Genomic DNA, 23,115 nt, shown 5'->3' with positions numbered 1-23,115 from the left:
ATTTTTCAAAATCAAACCTGCAGATATGTCATTTTGTACAGAGATAAATATATGCCACCAAATGCCACCCGTTTAATATAGAATGGAATATGGCACTGTACATGTGTTTTAGCACTGTGTGGGCTGAGTAGTTCTGCTGTAAAAACAGAATCTATGCTACCTTCATTAAGAAACACTTTAAGAACAACGTTTCATTCCGTCCTAAACAAGGGAAGAAGACAACCAAAATGTCTACTATTTTATATTATTCCAATTTTCTTTGACAAAGATTAAATAAAAATAAACAAATTAATAGAGGCTTATCATTGGCTTATTCAGCTTGTCTTCTTTTACACCCGTTCTGTTCTGCCTTGGTTACTATAGTTACTAGCTTAATCACGATGCACAGAGCCATTTCTAATTACAGTATATGCCAGCATAAAATTAATTCTTTGAGTATCTTAAGTCACAAACAGCTTGCAGCTTGTTCTTTGGCATTTTATTACCACATATCCTGAAGTAACACATTAGCATATCATATTTAATCTGTGCAGTTTTATTGAAAATAAAGTTAGTCTGTAAATATATTGAAGTTAAAATCTATGTCATAGGATTCTCTTCTGAGAAGGAATGTTTTATCCAAGAGTGATGCATTAATTTTATATTCTGTAACTCTTCTAAAAAGTCTCTGGCCATCAGGGAGGAGACCTTTCTCATTGAAAATAAACTATAATTCTGGTAGATACTAGCTGTTTGAAAAAAGAAATAATTGGAATGTGTCAATTTCTACTACCTACTATATTTTTATTACTTATTTCTAGTAACACCCACAAAGGCAACCTCTTGGGTGTGGTGTTCTGTCCCATCTAGTGGTACTGAGACCACTTAGAGAGATAAAATGAGTCTGCTCTACAGCCTTAGCTATCAGCCAGTTGGCTTTTAGCACAAGCGGTAGCTGCTCATGCACTAAGCTACAGAGGCCTTGTGACAGATTTTTGTTACCAGCCTGCCTGGAGTATCAGTTGATCAGGCTGATGCCGCAGGATTTTTGTGGGGGGTGATGACGAAACTAAATTTTAAAGCTTTATTAATAAAATAACAGCAGAGAGTGCTGGGAACGCTTCCACGTCACTCGGAAAGAAAGAAAGCGTTAACGCCCCAAGCCCTAACCCACTTTCATACTCACACACGCACTACCTGAGACTGGCCAGGTCTGGGTGTAATGTCAGAAGAAGAGGGGAGGAAGGGTGGACGGGAGTGGTATTCTGGGCCCAGATTGTTCCAGGATTTGCTGTTGATTTCCGAGTTGCTCCAGCTCTCAGGAGGGTTTTAAGTCCTGGGCTCCGGGGGGTGAGGAGGTGTATTTCACTCAGGGACCTCTGCTTTTAGTGCTTTTTGTGCCGGTCCAAACCAGCTTGCTGTGGCCTCCTCAGTTTCCCAAAACATCCTGGCTCCGGAGACTTTGTTTTTCCTTTTATTGGCCTTCAATGTCGCAGTTTTATTTGCTTTTACTGTTCTTGCTGCTATCTCTGCAGCTCTGCTTAACTTAGTTTTTCTCTTTTTACGGCTGGGCAGCTGCTGATTTTTTGTTGAGCCAATGACCTTGGGCTGGGGCCAGCATTTTATTTTTACACAGAGCTAGCTGAAGTGTTAAGTTAACCCATTCTCTGCTCTTCTTCTTTCTCCTTTCCCCCCCTTGGCCTCTTGTGATCTGCAAAGGAAACTTCCACTCCCCACTCGCACACCTTTGACCCTCCCCAAAATGCTTTGCAAAGCTTACAACAGCGTTAGCAATATATAGTGCTGATTTGCCTTCCTAGGGGACTCCCTGAGGGATGGGGCCATTGGGTTGTAACATCCTCAGGTTCAATCTCGCCTGCCAACGACTAGGGTCTGTTAGCGTGACACTATGAGCTCTCCAAACATTAAAAAGAAGCAGTCTTTGTCTTAAAGAATTTATGATTCAGGGCCCTAATTCTGTAACTGGATATGTGCAGGTAGACCCAGTGACTTGAGTGGGGCTCTGTGTGAATGTGAGGGCCTGCTCATGTGCATCCATTTGCAGGATCAAAGCCTAAAAGAAAAACATCAGATTTTTCAACAGTGCTGACCACCCACAACTCCAGTGAGGTCCACTGGAACTGGTAGGTAATCAGCATCTTCAAAAATCAGGCCAAAACATTTAATTTCCTAAATGAAGCAAACAGATATGTTATATTCGTTGTTCCTATACAGTACTCCGTTAACTAAGTCAAACAGTCCAGTGGCTGACTTGTGTTTGTCTTCCTCAACAGTAAAGATGGATATAAGAAGAAATGTTGCCTCCACCTATGACTGTGACTCAGCTACAGAGAAAACAGAAAATAGCTAGAAATTTTTATAATATGGGAACTTGACCAACAATAATACTATGTTTAATTTTAAACATGTACCATTTATATTTCTGTCTATTAACAGGTGTTGACAATTATCCAAGAGGGACTTTCCCTTCAAATGTAACAACCTTGGTAATGGTAAATGCTTGCATCTGGATTTTTGTTGGAGTCATAATTCAAGCTGGAAATGGAAAATTGATTATTTTAAAAAGCGCAATTTTATTTTTATACGCTTATGTAGCAATGACATTTTTAATGTCAAATTTCATGTACCAAACTGGGAGCTAAAAGTGCACAATTAGGATTTGTTCTCCCTTTAGTAGAATACGAGAACATTAACTATTGGGTTTTATTCAAACCATTTCAGTTTGGTCAGCTACAGAATGAGATGATAGCTTAAGGAAACTGCAATACATATGTATACTTAATTGTAGTAGCTTTAAAATAAGTGAACTATTGTCACTCATTTTGGGTATCATCCAAACTGGTGGAATATTTTTTTTTCTTTAATCAGTATAGATACATTTAAAGTAGTTATACTTTTGTCTCTGACTTGAAGCAAATATAGATTCCCTCTCTCCCTTTTCCCCCTATTATGAACAGTATAAAATAGAACTCCCTGAGTGGCCAAATTCTGCATACCTTACTTATGTTTCACTGACTTCACTGGGGTTAGTCATTTAAATAAGGGCTGCAGGATTGGACCCAATATTAAATACAACTGCCATTGAATTTAATTCTCCATTTACTTTGGCAGTTTTATATGGATGAGGAATGTAGGTCTGGGCTTTGAATGTATCTGTGCCATTTATTTATTAAGATTTTTTTTAACTGGTTTAAAAATAGTAAATTACTGATGTAAGCTAAATTAATTTAAGCAAGGGTTAAACTGGGGCTTGTACCTGCTCAACTAGATCAATATTGCTTCAGTTTAATTCTCTTCAGCTCTACCTGGATAGCACAGGAGCAGCAGTCTCCGTGCTCTCAGTTACAGTGCTACAGTGGCCTCTGGCAGCTCAGAGGAGCAATGGGACTTCTTCAGTGTGTTTAGTACAGTGAACTCTGTGGACATAAAGTATGCTCACTATAGATGGAATGTCAGAAGAGCTTTGCTGCCAGCCTTTAACACGCTCCTACAAATATGTGATAAGCAATTTTCAGAGGCTTACAATTCAACCAAATGCGGGTGGATTTTCAGAGACCTCAAAAGAAATCCCTCCAACCCTGGATAAATCTCTTAGGGTCATTTCAAGATCCTGCTCCAAAGTATTTAGGCATTCTCCATGAAATAGTCATAATTTAAAATAGGGGAAAGTACATTGTTTTTCCTAATTTTAGTTCAGAAACAGTTGAAGGTTTTTTAGTTTAGTTTTGTTTTTTGTTTTAAGTTCAAACTGAGGCAGATACCCCATAAGGAAAACTTCAGCATAAACAGTTGAAGTTTAGCCAAGTTATAATCCACTTAAAACTAGGTTTTATAATGAAGAGCACTAGGCTATCTTAACTATAGATGTTGCTGCCACGTCTGCCTCAAGTAAAAATCTGTCCTGACTGTTGTTGCTACCCGATCTTGTAGAAGTAGCTTACAGTTGAACCAGGCCTTTTCCATTGCAAACCTGACCAACAAATGTTGGAGGCACACCCTCCATTAAAAAAGCCAATATTATTCTTACTGAATATTCCACTAGCTTCCTCCTAACCAACTTATGATCTCAACCTTGTCTAGATTGATTCTCAGCCAGTTAGCAATAATCCATGCTCCAGTCTTGCCCACACACTGAATGGAAGGTGACAAGATAGAATTCAGTGGAATCCTACTTTAGAAGGTCCTCAGAGAGAATGCTTTCCTTGCATACTCCTCTGAAGCATCTGTTGATGGCCATTGATGGTAACAGAATAGTGGTCTAGAGCAGAGGTGCCCAAACATCTTTTGTTGCACCCTCCCCTTTTTGGAGATTCATGTCTCATGTATGCCCCCTCGTTCTACAATATTTCCATGGATGTCTGGGGTCCGGGAGTCCATCCTGGTCGGGGTACCTCCAGCTCTCCTGCCTGGGTAGCGTCCCAGCAGTACACAAACAGCTGGGCTTCGCTCCTTTCATTGGGTCTTTGATTGCGCACCCCTAAGTTTCCCTCATTTACCCCAGCCCAAAGGGACACCTCCTCCTCCCTGAACCACCCCTTAAATCCTTGGAGCAGCCTCCCAGGGGAGCTGCCCCTCCTCTTCCTCTTGACTCCAGGGAGCAGCATCTCAGTGGGCTTCTTCCTGCAGCCTTGGGGGGAACCCTCCACATCAGCCTGCAGTTCCTGCTGTTACCTGAGGTGTCCAGACTGCTGTTCCCACCACTACTGCCCTCTTTTCCCCCACTGGGGGCCCCCTTAGAATCACTCACAGGTCGCAGACTCTTCTGGCCCAGGCACAATCTCCAGCATGCATGTGCAAGAGCCTGTGTGAGTAGAGAGGAGCTACCTCCCAAGGAGCATGTGCGCATCAGCCTCATGAGGTGAGCAAGAGGGAATGCCTCCACCTTGCACAGGGAGCTGGAGCAGCTCCTTGCATGCCCTCTCAGGGGGTGTGTCTCCCAGGTTTTTTTTTTTTCTTTTCTGAAAACCAATGGGCTGGATGAACCAGTATGAGAATTCCTATAATTCTCTGTTCACTTCCATCAGTTTTCTACCTGCACCACCTTTTGAGAATGCTCTAATTAAACAGCCATTCTTCCACTAATTAAAAAAGACAGTATCTTGAGAGTAGGAGGAGGTGAAGCAAGAATTAGCCATCCACACCCTCTCTAACTTGTAACTAAATTTATCAAACTCACTGAGGTCTCAGTTCAAGTTCATTTTTTATTTCTTAGGTTAAAAATATTTTAAATTGTTTTTTTCCCATGAATTTGCATATGTGAAAAATTTCCACAGAGCTCACATAGTTTTCTAACCTGATCAAGATTTGCGAGCCCAAAGTTTGCTTTAGACTTCCGATACAGCAGTACGCATGCAGTGGATCACTGGGTTATTAGACTGCAAGGGGTTTGTTTAAAATGTTTATTTAAAATGTTAAAATGTTCGTTTAAAATGATATGCATTTTGCAAGGAAGTGTTCCTCCTTGTGTTGGCTAAATTCTTTTCTTAATTGGGGAAAAAACGTAAATTCTCGCTGTATTATAGATCTTACTGATTTTTTTTTAACTGAAAAGAACATGATAGTAAGACCACTTTCTTGAATGGAAAATAGTTATTTTTTTAAAAAAGAAAAATTGTTAAAACACAGGGAAAGTGCCGTTTTGAGAATGGTGCACAAAGATTTAACTGCATGACTCATTAACACTGGCAGAGTGGTCTACCTAAATTCCTGTGCGGTATGCTGAAAATTGACTTGACCTGTTAAGTGTTTTGATATATTCCACAAGAAAGAAAACTATGGCTTTAATTTGCTGGGGAATTCTTGGCGCACTCCTACAACAGCTATGTTCCTCTTGGGTTCTCAGAACATATGTATATTATGAAGAGTTACTTTTTATAGTCATCTATCACCTAAGTTTCGCTTACTATCAAGTCAGTGAATGGGATACTCAGGAAAAGAAAAATATGGATACTGCATAAATTGCAAGAAGCCCTTCAGAAAAATGTGTAAGGCAATTTCTGGTGAAGTGGCCTTGCCTTTCTCTGAAGTGAAACATTAAAAATGCTTTAAAAATTATGGTTCTGTTAGAAAGAACTGAAGTGGTTTGTAAAAGTTAAGGTGCCTTTGAATACAAGACTTCAGGAAGGTCAGATAGGTATTTTCAATATGTAACCTATGACTGAACTGGTATCAATTTCAAATAAACTCTAGCTGCTAGGAGTTTTGACAGATGTCTTCTCTAGATACAGCACTTCCAGCTTTGACTTTTGTGGCTTAGAATGGTCAGGAAAGGACCTGGAGGCTGCTGTATTTAGAATAGTTTAGGAGAGGGTAGTGAAGTTTTGGCATATTGTAACTCCAATAGAGGTGTTGTTGCAGTACCATGTCTACATACCTTAATATTTTTATACTGCTTTTGGTGGAATGCTAAAGCCAATGTATTTTTCTAAAATCCATATTTTGTCCCCATTTTGTTTTTCTTACAAAAAGCTAACTAGGAAACACTTTTAAACAGTATCTTAAATGAGCTTTTTATAGAAGAAAATTATAACTAATATCGAAGGTAGAGTTTAGGAGAGTGGTATAGTTCAGTGTATTGCTGTTTTTGCATCAAGAGGGCCACATTCTGCTCTCAGTTACACTTAGGGTAACTTCTGCTTTCATGTGAGTTACCTTTATTTCATTTCAGTTTCAGTAAAGAAGCCAAGGATGAAAATTAATGTATGCTGAACTACCCTGTAGTAGTTGGGATGATGTGAGGAAGCTCTGGACAAAGAGACTTCAGTCTCAAGTGTTGTCAGGCTGACAGCTTGCATAAGCATTACATTTGTTTTTTAAATTAAAAATGATCAAACATTGACATAGGTTTGACATGATTTTGTTACAATACTATGTATCTTGAAGATACCTCTACAAAAAGCATAGATTGTATCTCAGTTACAATAATGCAAAACCCTTTTCTCCTCCTCAAACAAAGGATCGTTTGGTTAATTCAAATTGGTTCACTCATAAAATTAGGTTTCTTTGGTAAAAATGGTGTTTTCCTTTTTTGAGAACAAATGATGCTTGTTACTACGTAGAGAAAATAGGCAATCAACTTGAGAGATAATTTTGGTGTCCACATTGTCTCCACATTATGGTTAGTTTGCCCTCCTATTGGTAAGACTGGAGGAAAAAATACATTTAGTACAACTTTTTTAAGTCTCTTTCCCTGAAGAAATAATAATAATAAATCTTAATGATAGCAGGACCTTTCACTTTATTTTAGTTCAGGTCCTGTCTGGGCTTCTATATAAAGTTCAATTTCTTAGAGATTAATAAATTGGCTGTACAAATGCTGAAACTTGTTTGCCTGGGAGCACTTTAAAAAAAATTGTAGAAAAATTAGGTTGACTTTGATTTAAATTATTTGGTGTTATTCTGATGTTTAACTATGGTATAAAACTCTGGCTCATGAATGACAACGGTTATAAGTAGAACAACTTATACTGACCTATAAGTACATGAAAAGCAGATGTCTAACTTTTGGTAAATAGATGACTTTAGTTTCTTTCTTTGTTGAGTCAGCTGAATTAAAACAAAACTACTATGCATTCATAGCAAAAATGTGTTCGATTAATTGAATTAATTACAAATTAGACCCAATTTTATTAGATTCCTGAAAAATATGATTGTAACTGCTGTTGAGTCCAGCCATTTATATTTGTGTGTATGTCTGTGTGTTACTTCAGATAATCCCCAAAGGAGATGTAAGAACACACACTAAGCTTTCTAGCATCAGTGAAAGTGAATGAAACTCCAACAGGAAGAGAACTAGCCTCTTCAAGACCAGCTCGTCTCCCATTAAAGCTAATGGAAAGAGTCCTAGTGCCTTCTCTGGGAGTTGTTTCAGGTCCTTGAAGACCAAAACACTTAATGGTAATATTTCATTGCGACTACCTGAGTCAGCACTTTGACATTCTGATCTTTTTGTGGAAGGTTGATGGGGCCACAACCTAGTTTTGTTAATTATTATTTAACATAAGTATTCCATGAGATAAGATGTTCAATAGGTTCTAGCTATCTGTTAGCTCCGGACCCCATACTTTCTTAACTGGTTCTGGACAGTGGGTGAAGTTTCCATCTCCACAATAATGTCAAATTGTGAGACATATTGTTACCTATTCTATTCATTGCTTGGGCTGGCAAAGCTATAACAGGCTTCTAAGCCATTTCTGTTCTGAAAATATGTTAGTTGTCACGTAGAAATATGTAAGTGTAAGAAGGGTGTCTCTGCCCGGGCGCGCAGTCTTGCTGCAGGCTGTGGCACAACATGCGTCTGCCTCAGTTTCCCCTCAGTCCAGCCATTAGAAAGAAATAAGTCTGTTCCAGGGTCCACTCAGAATCTCACCTTTAGGCATAATATAGTCAGGTACACGTACAATAGTTGGTAAAACTGTTCTCCCAATTCCCACAGTGGAACAGAAACATACAGTGATTTTTCTGAGCTCCTCACCCATGAGTCCACCAGTATTTGGTTCCCAGTTCCTTTCTTCTGCTCCAACTTCGTCCAATGAATCAGCCCTTTTCAGCCTCCCAGCGCTGGCTCTTTGACATAGGAAGATGAGCAGGCTAGTCTCTGCACTGGATCTCAGGTCTTAGCCGTTTTTGGTCTCTTGGCACTTAACTGACTCTCTATCTCAGGATAGATAATCAGCATACTGCCCCTCTGCCAGCTGCCTAGCCAATCCTTCCCTCCTCCCAGGGAAGGCCTGCAGAGCTTTCCATTCTTTGCAGAATGTCTTTCTCAGGCAGCTCTCACCTGTCCGTTTCCTGTGTTCTCAGGTTCCTCTGACTGACTGGGTCTCTCTGTCCTCCCTGGTCCTTTAAAGCCCTTGGGTGCTGCCTGCCAAACTGGGAGCATGTGTTCTGGCACAGAGGAGCTGGACCTGATTCATTTACAAGGGCCAGCCTCCCTGTGACACTAAGCAATAAATATTTGCCTGAAACTTCAGGGTCCAAACAACTTAACTATGTGTTGGACCAGGAAATTCAATATATTAATTGCCTGGAATCATACCTATTTTGTAACTGTATCGAACACTAACTATACATGCAGCAGCTAGCAATACAGGAGACCTGACCAATATAGTGAACATTTGCACTTTGATAGCATCTTCCATCTAATGACCTGAGAGCTTTATAAAGAGTGAATTAAGCAGAAACACCCATCTGAAGTAAGTGATATTATCGCAGTTGATAGGAAAGCAGAGGCATGAGCAAGTAAATAACTTGCATATGATAAGAGGGCTTGTGACAGAGCTGGGAATAGAACTGAGATCTACTGATTCCTAGTCTTGTGTTTTAAACGTGGGATCTTCCATGCCACCTTATATGCTTTGCAGTATTTTCCTGTATGAACTTCAGCATTTTGTAGCATGTCTCATGGTGAAGGAAAGGGCATCTTTCATATGCTATCCTTTTGGCTATGGCATGGCACGAGCAAACGGGCATATTAAAGCCAGAAAGCTGACATGTGACAGACCTTTCACGCATAGCAGGTCAGCAATAACTTATGCTTAGTAAATTGCCTCCTGATTTCCTTGTTTAACACACATACTCTGGTATAAACATGTGGTAACTTTTATTCTTTGCAATATCTGCCTTTGCTCAGTGTCTATGTAATCTATGTGTTACATATGTTGTGTTCCCGGTCTTGTCTGTAGAAGATGCAAGTCTGTTATAGCCCCCAGCTACAGGACCCAGCTCAAGCGGTAAACTTATGCTTTCAGCAAGCCTGTGGGAGCCTTTTCTTGGGCTAGGATTTTCAGGACTTCCAGGTGTCTGGCTATGGAGCCCAGATCCTGAGAGTCCCTGCTAAAACTGGGGCTTCTAGGCTCCTGCATCTGCATAAGGGAGTCTGGAAACCCTGTGGTCCTCAATGCCAAGACAGTCTACATGGCAAATCCTCAAAGCTAAGACTCCCCAGCTGTCCAGAATCCAGGCAGGTTTCCAATGTTGGAACCCTGCCTGTGTTTTGGTGGAAGTTGATCAAAAGCAAGATGTTTCCATGAAACACTTCTGTTTTGACGAATCAGCATTTTCTGATGGGGGAAAAAATGTTTTGTTGGAAAATTCCTGACCAGCTCTACTCCTGACCATCTGGAAGGCATTGGTTCCTCCTCAGATTTTTGTGAGGATGTGGCCATCTCCTCATTCGTTTAATCACCTGATGACTTCAGGCAGTTTTAAGAGTTGCTAAGGTTTAGGACATTGGTCCAGGATTTGGAAGTTTCCACTAACAAGGGGAAGATACACCAGCAGCTCAATTCCTGGAGAGCAAAGACTACTGATGTCTGCTAGAGACCAACCTCTATCCAAGAATTTAAGAAGAAACAACATTTTTATCAGGTCTTATAACTTGGGCTCCACTGTTTCCTAACTCACCCAGCTCTGTCTCATTGGTAATGTCAGAAGTGAAAAGGAAGAAGTGCCAAGACAACTGAGATTTACCTATATGATGTTCACTAAAAAGATTTGGGGAGGAAAATCATCTACTCAGCTTCTCTTGGTACCTGTATGGCCAATTACTATGTTATGGCTAAGTACCAGTTTAAAAGGGAAGCCATTGTGACAACTTAAAACTAGTCTAATTTTTCTGTGCCTTCTAAAAAAATTCTGATTGAGGCTAAGGCTAGGCTCCAATAGGGAACACATCAGCAGCTTACTGAAGAGTCAGAAAAATGAAGTCTCCTTAAAGGCAATGGGCCAAATTCACAATGGGCATAAGTAGCTGGAAGTACCTCCATTATCCTGAGTGTGACTGGCTCAATGTGTGGTGTGTTACTCGAATTACTTCCTCGATGAGGGCCCTATCAGTTTCATGGACCATGAAATAAGCCCTTCCCCATGAAGTCCATCTCCCTGTGCTGCTTGGAGCACCCTAGTCTAGGTCGGGCTGGGGAGGGACAGGACTCTATCCTTCTTCTGCATGGTTGCTCTCAGTGGGAAGATCACACCCACCTCCAGAGGCAGCACAGAAGTGAGGATTGTACACCCTTACTTCTGTGCTGCAGCAGCCTCAGAGCTGGCCTGAGGACTTCCACGCCCCTGCGGCTTCTGCTGGGGCTTGAGGTGCCTGAGCTTGGGGTTTCTGGGGTTCCAGCTGGGGCTCAGGGTTTCTGGGGTTCCAGCTGGGTGTCGGGGCTTCCTCCCCCCTACCTCCCGCAGCTTCTGCTGTGGCTTGGGTGTCCATTTTTCTGAGGGGCCCTGGCCATGTGGTCCCATGTGTTAATCTGACACTGGCTGGGACTAGCAGCTAGGAGCCCCCACCTGAGGCACTCCCCGTAGCATAGTGGAGATCAGACCCACCAGCACTCTGGGGACTTCCTCCAGCTGCAGGAAGCTCCGGAGCTGCTGCCCAGCCATGGAGCTTCCTGCAACCAGGGGAGGCACCGGGGGTGGGTCAGATCTCCCCTTGAGAGGAGCTTTGCAGGAGAAGAGGAAGTCCTGTCCCTCCCCAGCTGGCCAGGACTAGCAGCTAGGAACCCCAGCTGGGGTGCTCCCAGCAGCAGGTAGAGAAGCTCCATGGCTCAAATCTGAAGGTAGCACAGAAATGAGGGTGGCAATCCTGTGACACTCCCTCCTCTTTCCCCACAACAGCTTTGCAACTGCCCCATGATCCCCTTTGGGGTTAGGAGCCCCAGGGTTACAACACCCTGATATTTCAGATGTAAACATCTGAAATCATGAAATTGACCAATTTGAAAACCCCCTGCCATTGAAACTGACCAAAATGTACCTTGAATTTGGTAGGGTCCTGTCATAAATATAAAGGGAAGGGTAAACCCCTTTAAAATCCCTCCTGGCCAGAGGAAAAATCCTCTCACCTGTAAAGGGTTAAGAAGCTAAAGGTAACCTCCCTGGCACCTGACCAAAGTGACCAATGAGGCGATGAGATACTTTCAAAAGTTGGGAGGAGGGAGAGAAACAAAGGGTCTGTGTCTGTCGGTATGCTGCTTTTGCCGGGGATAGACCAGGAATGGAGTCTTAGAACTTTTAGTAAGTAATCCAGCTAGGTATGCGTTCGATTATGATTTCTTTAAATGGCTGAGAAAAGAATTGTGCTGAATAGAATGATTATTTCTGTCTGTGTGTCTTTTTTGTAACTTAAGGTTTTGCCTAGAGGGATTCTCTATGTTTTGAATCTAATTACCCTGTAAGGTATCTACCATCCTGATTTTACAGGGGTGATTCCTTTACTTCTATCTACTTCTATTTCTATTAAAAGTCTTCTTGTAAGAAAACTGAATGCTTTTTCATTGTTCTCAGATCCAAGGGTTTGGGTCTGTGGTCACTTATGCAAATTGGTGAGGATTTTTACCAAACCTTTCCCAGGAAGTGGGGTGCAAGGGTTGGGAGGATTTGGGGGGGAAAGATGTGTCCAAACTGCGTTTCCCAGTAAACCCAGTTAGAGTTTGGTGGTGGCAGTGGATATTCCAATGGCAAAGGATAAAATTAATTTGTACCTTGGGGAAGTTTTAACCTAAGCTGGTAAAAGTAAGCTTAGGAGGTTTTCATGCATGTCCCCACATCTGTACCCTAGAGTTCAGAGTGGGGGAGGAACCTTGACAGGCCCTATCAATGAGCCATCTTGTTTTCCATGTAGAACTGTCTGTTAATAGCTTCAGCTCTTTAGAAATTTCTTACCATCTTGTGTTTTAAATTTTTTTAATATCCTTTCAATGTGAACTTAAAATACTGAAAGGTGTACAAGAATACTCTTAAAATGTTTATAGGATTAAGGATCTGAGTTTCTTTTAATATGAGATGTTTCAGTGATTTATTTTTTTTTACTAAACATTCTTTGTTCCTGAAAGAATCAGGAAGGAAATTGCAACAATCAATTCCAGATCAATTTTAGTGTTCTGATGGAGGTTTGCTGGGATCTTTCATTTTTTAAACTTTAAAAACTACAGGAAAGCTTTGAGTCTTGACAAGTGCTTTATTCTATGAACAGAAGATTTTGAAACTTAGTATTCTTGTCACTTCTACAGTACTGTAGATATAGAGTAGTCCCACTGCCAAAAGTCAGTGAATACAAGGGCTGCCTTTGACTGCGTGGAATTATTCTTTTTGTGCAGTCTATGCCATGGTACATATTCAGCATGAAACCTTTTCTTCTGCAAAGGAAATTATTTTTCACCCCAATGCCTGTATAAAGGGGAAAAAGCATATCTATCAATGAATATATTGTTTTGATATCCAAGATTAGTATGTTTTAATAATTTTAACTATTTGGTCCCTGAATGAAAGGATTTCATAGATAACATTTTCCAGTGAAATTCAATGTGTTGAATTAGAATTGTGTATAATTGAAACACTATTTCAGAACATACTTTGCGCAGAAGAATAAGCAGGAGTGAGGAGGAAATGTTAATTTTAATAGGTCACAGTCAGCTATGTTTATCTCAAAATTTAAAATAGAAATTCTCAATGTACTAATAAACTATCTGCAGTCTTCAAAGCAAACCTCTCTCTCCAAGTGAATCTCCTGTGGAGCTGCTGGTGTCACTACATTCTAGAAAGTCCAAAACCAAAAATGCGTGTGCACAGACCAGTTCAGAACAGACTATGGAACAAACTGTCATTTAAAAGGTATTTTCTCTCTTCCTGAAAGTTACAGACTTAAGAGAATGCACACCATCTAAAACTAACAATTATATGCAATCCCATTCCATTCATCCACCACATAACTCATGTCGGCAAACTGTCTACTGTAGCATCAGGTCTCTTCCCCCCCCTCCCCCCCGCCCCAAACAAACAAACACACACCCCAAACCATTAACAAATACATTGTTTGAATTTTACAGATCCACTTTGTCATTCTGCTTGTGTCTAGTGCATAGTCTGCTGAAGGGGAGTGCGTGGGGTTGGGGGGAAGAAACTCCATAGAGGAATTTATGCATACCTTGATTCCAGCACACTGCAACTAGCCTGAATGCTTGAGACCTGATCCTCATTAGCAGTTAAACAGTATAAGATGAATGAGTTGTAAACAGGTATTTAGAATTGTTCAGATTGTAATGATTTAAATACAATTTGACAATCAGACTCGAGCAGGCAAAACTGTGACAAAGTATTTTTTCCATTGAGAGCAAGTTGTTTGTAAACTCTTGTGCCTGATCCATGATGGCAAGGCAAAGTATGTTTAAGTCATGCTGGCCTGAACGGCTTTGAATTAGAGTTTAAAATGGCTTAATCTCTAGCCAAACTATTCCAAATGCATACAATATAATCCCAGTTTTGAGTTCTGAATCTGTTGCAAAAGCTGTTTTTAATTACTGGCTGGATACTGTAAATAGGTGAATCCTCTGATTCAAGCCTACTTGTGTCCTGTGCAAGCATAGACTCAGACTTTAAGGTCAGAAGCATGCTATTATTCTCCTCTAAAAATGTTTCAATTAGCAGTATTCTGATAATGAAATTGCACCCTTCTACACAGAAAGGTATAAGCTAGGTTGGTTCATGATAAAGTATTATACTTCAGTTAACATAGTCTTAAAATCTAATTTAGCTAAAAAATTCATTCACACGTGATCATCTATTTGTGTCATTAGCAGCATCACCAAATTTAGGATCATGTTGATAAAAGATTTTCAGTGAGTTAGAAACAATTTTGAATCCAAGGTGTATCATCCTCCTGACCAGAGCTGCCCAAATCTCAGAATTTACAGGTTGCAGGAAACTTCAACATTTCAAAATTTGGTTTTGTTCCAATTTTAAAAATGTCCAGGGAACTGGAAATTCTGATACCAGAAACACACATGGCATTTCCAAAATGAAATATATGACCTGGAACCAGTAGCTGCTGACTGAAATTAATGTAATTCTTGCCAGTTTCATGGCTTGTTACCACTGGGGGCCAGAGTGAGAATGATACTATAGCCCAGTGGTTAGGGTACTCATCTGGGAGATGGGACAGATGGGTTCCAGTCCCCTGGTCCGGTGAATATTTAGTTATTTATATGCAGTGGAATAGCTTCAACAGGAGAGAATGAGAGACTGACCTCAAAATAGCCAATAACCTGTGTGTAGGGCACCCACCTGGGATATGGGAGACCTCCTTTCAAGTCCCTGCTCCAGAATAGGGTTCCCTAACCACTGGGCATCAAGGGACTACCACCACCTTCTTGTGAATGATGCCAAAGTCGCCTTGTAAATCTGCCTGAAAAATTGAAAGGTTTCATGCTAAAATGAATGTTTTGGACACTTACATATTTTTCCTCTGTTTCAGTTAAAAAAAAAAAAAAAAGGCTGGAAAAAATAAGGTTTTGTGGAACGTTTCAGCTGAGCTGAATCTGCATTTTTCATTAAAAAAAAAAATTAACTGTGGACCCTAGCAGCCTGTCCCAGGAAGCTGTGAGACCATGACCTTGGAAACCCCACAAGCTCCTTTCAATAGACCTAGAGCCTGGAAACCATGAGAGACTCTAGGGCTTGCAGACTTCTGGTTCTGCGGTTGGCAGCCAGGTATCCCAGAGCCACAGATCCTGGAAACTCCGGAAGCTATCTGCCAGGATTCAGTGGAAAGATTTTTTTTTTTGTCTTTAAACACATAGCAATGCTTCAGTAACATCCACAATTTAAAACATTGCAGCATAATGTTGGCAGTTGAGAACCTGAAATGAAATTTTTAAAATAAAAGCACAAATGAAACTGACTAGTTTCCATTTTTGGTTGTCCAGACTGAGAAAATGGCAACGTAAACAAACACCATAAATGGTAAAAACTCAGCTGAACATATTTGTTTTGTAATATAGTAAAAAATTCCTTATTTTAAATGTCCCTTTATCATAAAATCTGAAGTATGTTCTCTATTGCCATTATAATAAAGAAATAAAACTTTTAACAAGTAACAACCTTAAAGCCAACCAAAGGTCAAATCCTGCAAACAGTACTCCTGGAGGATACCTGGTTTTGATATTTGATATTGACTTTTAACTATCTCTTTTCAGGAAAAAGAAATATTTATAGATTCAGTAAGCAACTCAGTTTGTTGCTTATATGGAAGCCAAAAATGTGCATCCCATCCCATCGTGGGAAGACAAATGTGACCAGATAAAAGGAAATGTAGAAATAGAAGCCTCACCCTGTATACCTGTACATATTTCAGTGATAAATATTTCCAGAATTGATATAATGCAACTGGATGTAATATAATGCAGTGGATGAAAATGCTGAAATACCTTTGATTCCTATAGTAGCATTAGCACAATCCTACCACCACTCCACAATGAGAATTGATGTCTAATTTGTCATGTTTTCCGAAAGAAAAGTAATACTGGCACAAAGGGTAGTTTCATACTACTTTTTATTATCATAATTAAGAAAACCAAAAGTGGTAAGTAATATGGTAAGTCTGAATCTGAAAAAGCTTACTTTGTGTCACTATTTTCTGCCTGTCCCTATCTCAGGCTTCTCCAAGCTCACTGTTTAAATTCCTTCAGTGTCCTCTTACTTCTGTAGCCTATGTTGTCATCTTTTTAGCTTCTAGAACTGAAAGTGTAGCCAGGTGGATCCATTCCTGGACTTCAATGAATACTGCAGCCCAGGGGTGCTGATCTGTTGATATGAGTAATATAAAAGCATAAAAGGTCACTGAAGGATTTGCTACTTCTGCACCCTAGTAAAGGTGTGATTTCCGCCCTCCCTCCAACCCCTTCGTGTATGTCCCAAGAACATACCAAGTTCACTCTAGTTTGCTGATCTGTTAATTGCAGTGGTTCTTAAATTTAAAAAAATAAGAAATTCTGTAAGGGAATGTCTACACTACGAAATTAGATCGAATTTATAGAAGTCTATTTTTAGGAAGCGATTTTATACAGTTGATTGTGTGTGTCCCCACTAAGTGCATTAAGTCGGCGGAGTGCGTCCACAGTATCGTGGCTAGCGTCAAATTTTGGAGCGTTGCACTGTGAGTAGCTATCCCACAGTTCCCGCAGTCTCCACTGCCCATTGGAATTCTGGGTTGAGCTCCCAATGCCTGATGGGGCAAAAACATTGTCACGGGTGGTTTTGGGTACATGTCATCAGTTGCCCCTCCCTCTGTGAAAGCAACAACACCTCATGCATTATCCTGCAGTATGTGCAGAACCTGCAAAAGCAGGCGAGGAGGCGACGACAGCACAATCATGATAGGGATGAAGACATGGACACAGACTTCTCTCGAAGCATGGGCCCTGGCAATTTGGACATCATGGTTCCTGCCTTGGAACGCCGATTCTGGGCCCGGGAAACAAGCACAGACTGGTGGTATCGCATAGTGTTGCAGGTCTGGGATGATTCCCAGTGGCTGCGAAACTTTCGCATGCATAAGGGCACTTTCATGGAACTTTGTGACTTGCTTTCCCCTGCCCTGAAGCTCAAGAATACCAAGATGAGAGCAGCCATCACAGTTGCAACCCCAGACAGCTACCGGTCAGTTGGGAATCAATTTGGAGTGGATAAATCTACTGTGGGGGCTGCTGTGATGCAAGTAGCCAATGCAGTTACTGAGCTGCTGCTATCAAGGGTAATGTCTTTGGGAAATGTGCTGGTCATAGTGGATGGCTTTACTGCAATGGGGTTCCCTAACTGTGGTGGGGCAATAGACGCAAAGCATATCCCTATCTTGGGACCGGACCACCTTGGCAGCCAGTACGTAAACCACAAGGGTTACTTTTCAATGGTGCTGCGAGCACTGGTGGATCACAAGGGACGTTTCACCAACATCAACGTGGGATGGCCGGGAAAGATGCATGATGCTTGCATCTTCAGGAACTCTGGTCTGTTTTGAACAGCTGCAGGAAGGAACTTACTTCCCAGACCAGAAAATTACCATTAGGGATCTTGAAATGCTAATAGTTATCCTTGGGGACCCAGCCTACCCCTTAATGCCATGGCTCATGAAGCCATACACAGGCATCCTGGACAGTAGTAAGGAGCAGTTCAACTATAGGCTGAGCAAGTGCAGAATGGTGGTAGAATGTGCATTTGGACGTTTAAAAGCTCACTGGCACTGTTTGCTGACTAGGTCAGATCTCAGCACAACCAACATCCCCTTGTTATTGCTGCTTGCTGTGTGCTCCACAATATCTGTGAGAGTAAGGGGGAGATGTTTATGGCGGGGTGGGAGTTTGAGGCAAATTGCCTGGAGACCAATTACTCGCAGCCAGACACAAGGGTGATTAGAAGAGCACAGCTGGGCGCCCTGTGCATCAGAGAAGCTTTGAAAACCAGTTTCATGACTGGCCAGGCTACGGTGTGACAGTTCTGTTTGTTTCTCCTTGACGAAAACCCGCCCCCTTGGTTGACTCTACTTCCCTGTAAGCCAACCAACCTCCCCCCTTGGATCACCGTTTTCAGAGGCAATAAAGTCATTATTGTTTCAAAATCATGCATTCTTTATTAATTCATCACACAAATAGGGGGAAAACTCTCAAGGTAGCCTGGGAGGGTTGTGGGGGGAAGGAAGCACTGGGTGGGGTGGCGGATGAGGGGAGGAGGGAAGGACAAGGCCACATGACAGTTCAAAACGTATTGAATGCCAGCCCTCTGTTGCGTGGGCAATCCTTTGGGGTGGAGTGGCTGGGTGCCTGTAGCCTCCTTCCCCCCACATTCTTGGGTGTCGGAGTGAGGAGGATATGGAACTTGGGGAGGAGGGCAGGTGGTTATACAGGGGCTGCAGCGGCAGTCTGTGCTCCTGCTGCCTTTCCTGCAGCTCCACCAGACACCTGAGCATGTCAGTTTGCTCCCCCATTAGCCTCAGCATTGCGTCCTGCCTCCTCTCATTATGCTCCTCCCTCCTCTCATCTTGTTCATTTAACTCTTTCCTGGACTCTGCCATTGTTTGCCTCCACACATTTTGCTGAGCTCTTTCAGTGCGGGAGGACTGCATGACCTCTGAGAACATTTAATTGCAAGTGTGTTTTTTTTCACCTTCTAATCTGTGCTAGCCTCTGGGACAGAGATGATAGGGGGAGCGTAGAAACATTTGCAGCTGTGGGAGGGAAAAAAAGGGAGAGTAGTATTTAAAAAGATACATTTTAGAGAACAAAGGGAAGACTATTTCACACTGAATCAGGCTATTCACATTACATAATACATGTGCTTTTGGTACAAGGTTGCACTTTGCCTCTTTTATTGAGTGCCTGCCAGTTTGGTGTGAGACATCATACACGCTCGGCTGGGCAACAGAATTCGGCTTGCAGGCAGCCGTGGAAAGGCAAAGGGATTCGGCTTCTTCAACCTTCATAATGTGGGAATGGATTCAAACAGCAGCGCCCTTCTTTCCCATACCAAGCAAACCATACCGTTGGGTTGGCCATTTAAAAGGAAGGGGCTGCAGTTTTAGGGTGAATGTGCAGCACAACCCAAACCCCCCTTCCACCCAATTCTCTGGGACGATCGCTTCACCCCATCCCGCCGCCACGTGGCTAGTATCAGGGAAGATCCCTGTCAGCCAAACGCAAACAGCTCAGCATGAACGGGCCTCCCCCAGCCGCGTGGCTAACAGTGGGGATGATTTCTTTTCAGCTGAAGGCAGAGAGCCCAGCAGGAACGGGCACCTCTGAATGTCCCCTTGGCGTGGTAAAGTGTCCTACCATGGAGGAAGGAATAAGGTTGCCCTCCCCGGAAACCTTCTGCAAAGGCTTTTAGAGTACTTCCAGGAGAGCTTCATGGAGATGTCCCTGGAGGATTCCCGCTCCATCCCCAGACACGTTAACAGACTTTTCCAGTAGCTATACTGGCTGCGAATGCATCCCAAGTCTTCAGGGCAAATTACTCATTAAACACACTTGCTTTTAAATCCTGTATTATATTTACAAAGGTACACTCACTAGAGGTGTCTGGTCCGGGAGCCAACCTTGGGAGGGTATTGGCTCCAGGGTGAAGAACAGTTCCTGGCTGCCGGGGAGAAGGGATTCTCCACTTGCCTGCTGTGCGCAATCCTCAACCTCCTCTTCCTCCTCCTCATCTTCCTCATCCACAAAATCCTCATCCCTTTTGATCTTCCTCATCCACAGAATCCTCATCCCTTTTGCGTGAGACTCCCCCCTTGCAGGTGTCCACGGACAGTGGTGGGGTAATGGTAGGGTCCCCCCCCCCAGAATTGCATGCAGCTCATCATAGAAGCAGCATGTATGGGGCTCTGACCCGGAGCGACTGTTTGCTTCCTTTGTTTTCCGATAGGCTTGCCTGAACTCCTTAATTTTTACATGGCACTGCTGTGTGTCCCTGTTGTAGCCTCTGTCAATCAAGCCATTGGAGATTTTGGCATATATATTGGCATTTCGTCTTTTGGAACAGAGTTCTGCCTGCATGGATTCTTCTCATACATCAATCAGATCCAGTACCTCCCGTTTGGTCCATGCTGGAGTTCTTTTGCGATTCTGGGACTGCATGGTCACCTGTGCTGATCAGCTCGCCACGCTGGCCAAACAGAAGATGAAATTCAAAAGTTCCCAGGGCTTTTCCTGTCTACCTGGCCAGTGCATCTGAGTTAACAGTGCTGTCCAGAGCGGTCACAATGGAGCACTCTGGGGTTGCTCCCAGAAGCTAATACCGTCGAATTCTGTCCACACTACCCCAAATTCGACCCAGCGAGGTCGATTTTAGCGCTAAACCCCTCGCTGGGGAGGAGTAAAGAAATCAATTTTAAGAGCCCTTTAAGTTGACAAAACAGGCTTGGTCGTGTGGATGAGTGCAGGGTTAAATCGACCTAATGCTGCTCAATTCTACCTAAATTCATTGTGTAGATCAGGGCTAAGTTAAGACCAACTGAACTAAGGATCTGATCTTGCTTCTGCTTAAGTCAGTAAAAACTTTATTGGGAAACAGAGCTGGTCTGCCAACTGTGTGTCTTCAGGTATTTTCTATGGGCCTGATACTATACTGAAGTAAATGGGACACTATATAGTCATAGAGCTGTTACTTGTGTAATCTGTTTTCTTATTATTTTAATGAGTATGTTAGTTTTTTCCCTGCTGCAGGAAAGATTTACTTATGATACCTACTCAGCACAATACTCTCTCTCTTATGTTTTCCCTTATGCCACTATGTTTGGTTTCTATGCTCTGATTAATTTTTTGGCTAACATTAATGCATTTTTTTCCTGTCAGTGTCACACATGCTCTCCTGTGAAATCTTTATTTCTATTTTTGCTTTCTACTAGCTTTTTATTTTTGCTGAGGCTATTGTGTTTCAGTTTGATTACATCTTAGTGTGTGGTTTTGTATAAACCTTTGAGATATTAATAACCAACCTATAGGAGATTATATTTTTATTCGTGTAGAAGAATCTATAATCTGAATAGGCAGCATATTAAAAAACAAAACAAAACCCAAACCGTTCACCTAGACAGAGTCCTGTCTTAACATATGGCACACTAACTCTTCAACTTCATCACATGACTGGAGTTCTAGCATCTGTATCTTGGGCCTAAAGACCTTACCCTTTCCAGGAACCGGGTCATCATACAGTAGTTGACTTACGTAGCTGTGTAGCTGAATTAGGATGAAACAGATGGAAGGTTGCAATAAAAATACAAAAAATACATACATATATTCTAAATGCCATGCTGCTTTATTGCCCAGCACAACAAAATCCTTTTATGTTTTTCCAGCTCAAATGTTCTTTGCTGAAAGATGAAAATATTGTAGTGATGTAAGACTTACTTCCCCACTGCCAGCATGGTGAGTGACTGAATAATTATCTGATTTACATCTTGGATCAGAGCATTACTGTCAAGACCACAGAAGCAGGAATAAGAAACTACTAAAGTCTAAAAACAGGTAGATCTGCAACTTCATGTCAAACAACATGCCTCCTTAATTCTGTCCTGACTTAGTGGCTGTATTCAAACGAATGTTCTGCAGCTGATGACAAAATAAGATTACATAATATTAAATTTTCCAGGGGTGAGGGGGGACTGATCTGTTCTACTGGTAATGCTATGTGTGTAAGATACATAGGAATTACATTATCAGTAGAGCTGGTCAATTTATTTTCCCTATAGAAAATGTTGCAGAAAAAACTAACACAAAATCATTTTAGTCTAAGTTTTTCCACAGAAAATTTCAAAATCTGAAAAATGTTGGTTCAAAATCAATGTATTTGCTTCCTGGGAGTTGTAATTCAGATTCTTGAGCTTCCATTCTCTTCTGTGAACTGGGCTCCTTGGCCAGATTACATCTGCCCTGATGCATTATCATCTCTCTTCTTGGAAAGGGGAGGTTTTGTCATGGGAATCCCTGACCATGGTGCATTGTGGGGGATAGAATCTGGTTGAGGAAACCAGCTCATAGAGGAGGATGGGGACACGAAGGAACTGAAGTGCAACTCCCATGAGGAACGGTGACAGCATTTCCAAATAAAAATATTTTGGTTTTCAGTTGAAATAGTTCAATAAAGAATAAAAAAATTTCCATAGAAAGGAAGCGCTGATTTTTTGTTGTTGTTGAAAACCCAATTTTCCACTGAAAAAAAGCCACCCCATCCACTTTCAACAGAATTTTTTTTATTAGCCCTAATTGCCAGAACAGGCCAGTAGTCTGTCCTGTGTGTAATGATGGCTAGTTCAAGATGGTTACAAGGAAGGTTCAAAATCCCTGAAAACTCATGGATCGATATGCAAGTAAGAGAAATTTCTTTTTCACCACAGGCAGTTAATAGTTGGCTAATGCCTTCAGTCTTGAAGATGTATATCCGTTATATTTATTTCTCCTAGCTAATGTAACTTCATATGTTCTCATTATCTACTGAAATTTTTAATCCTTTGCTGGAGTCTATTACAATCCTGCTCTCAGTGATATCTTGTGGCAGTGCATTATGTATTATATGGAAAATTATTTCCTTTTTATCAGTTTAAAGTGTATTATCTTTCAGATTTGTTGAGGTCTCTTTAGTCTTGTATTATCCTTATTGGATAAGTACTTTACATATCCATTGCCTATAGAAACATAGGAATTGCCTTACTGGTTCAAACCTGTGGTCCATTTAGTCCAGTATGTTGATATCTGCCAGTACCTGATGCTTCAGAGAAAGGTGTAAGAAAGGAAGCAGGTGTGGGGTATCTGCTCTGTACATTAGGTCACATTCTGATATGTAATAGTTAGT

General features: G+C 41.6%; 1 protein-coding gene and 1 long non-coding RNA gene across 2 annotated transcripts in view; one reads left to right on the top strand and one right to left on the bottom strand.

Annotated features, from left to right (window-relative positions):
* The window catches only part of GPM6A (glycoprotein M6A), a 333,975-nt gene that overhangs the window by 27,468 nt on the left and 283,392 nt on the right, over positions 1 to 23,115 (top strand). The gene's annotated exons all lie outside the window — the stretch shown is intronic.
* Positions 824 to 22,987, bottom strand: LOC122465714. The gene is made up of 3 exons (XR_006290736.1): positions 22,975 to 22,987; positions 11,729 to 11,731; positions 824 to 960 (listed from the first exon to the last, which is right to left on the bottom strand). It is a non-coding gene; the product is annotated as an uncharacterized LOC122465714 (long non-coding RNA).

This window comes from Chelonia mydas, chromosome 4 (assembly GCF_015237465.2).
Source record: "Chelonia mydas isolate rCheMyd1 chromosome 4, rCheMyd1.pri.v2, whole genome shotgun sequence".
Classification (NCBI taxonomy): Eukaryota; Metazoa; Chordata; order Testudines; family Cheloniidae; genus Chelonia; species Chelonia mydas.
The sequence above is the reverse complement of the archived record's forward strand: the minus strand, read 5'-3'. Positions and strand labels throughout refer to the sequence as shown.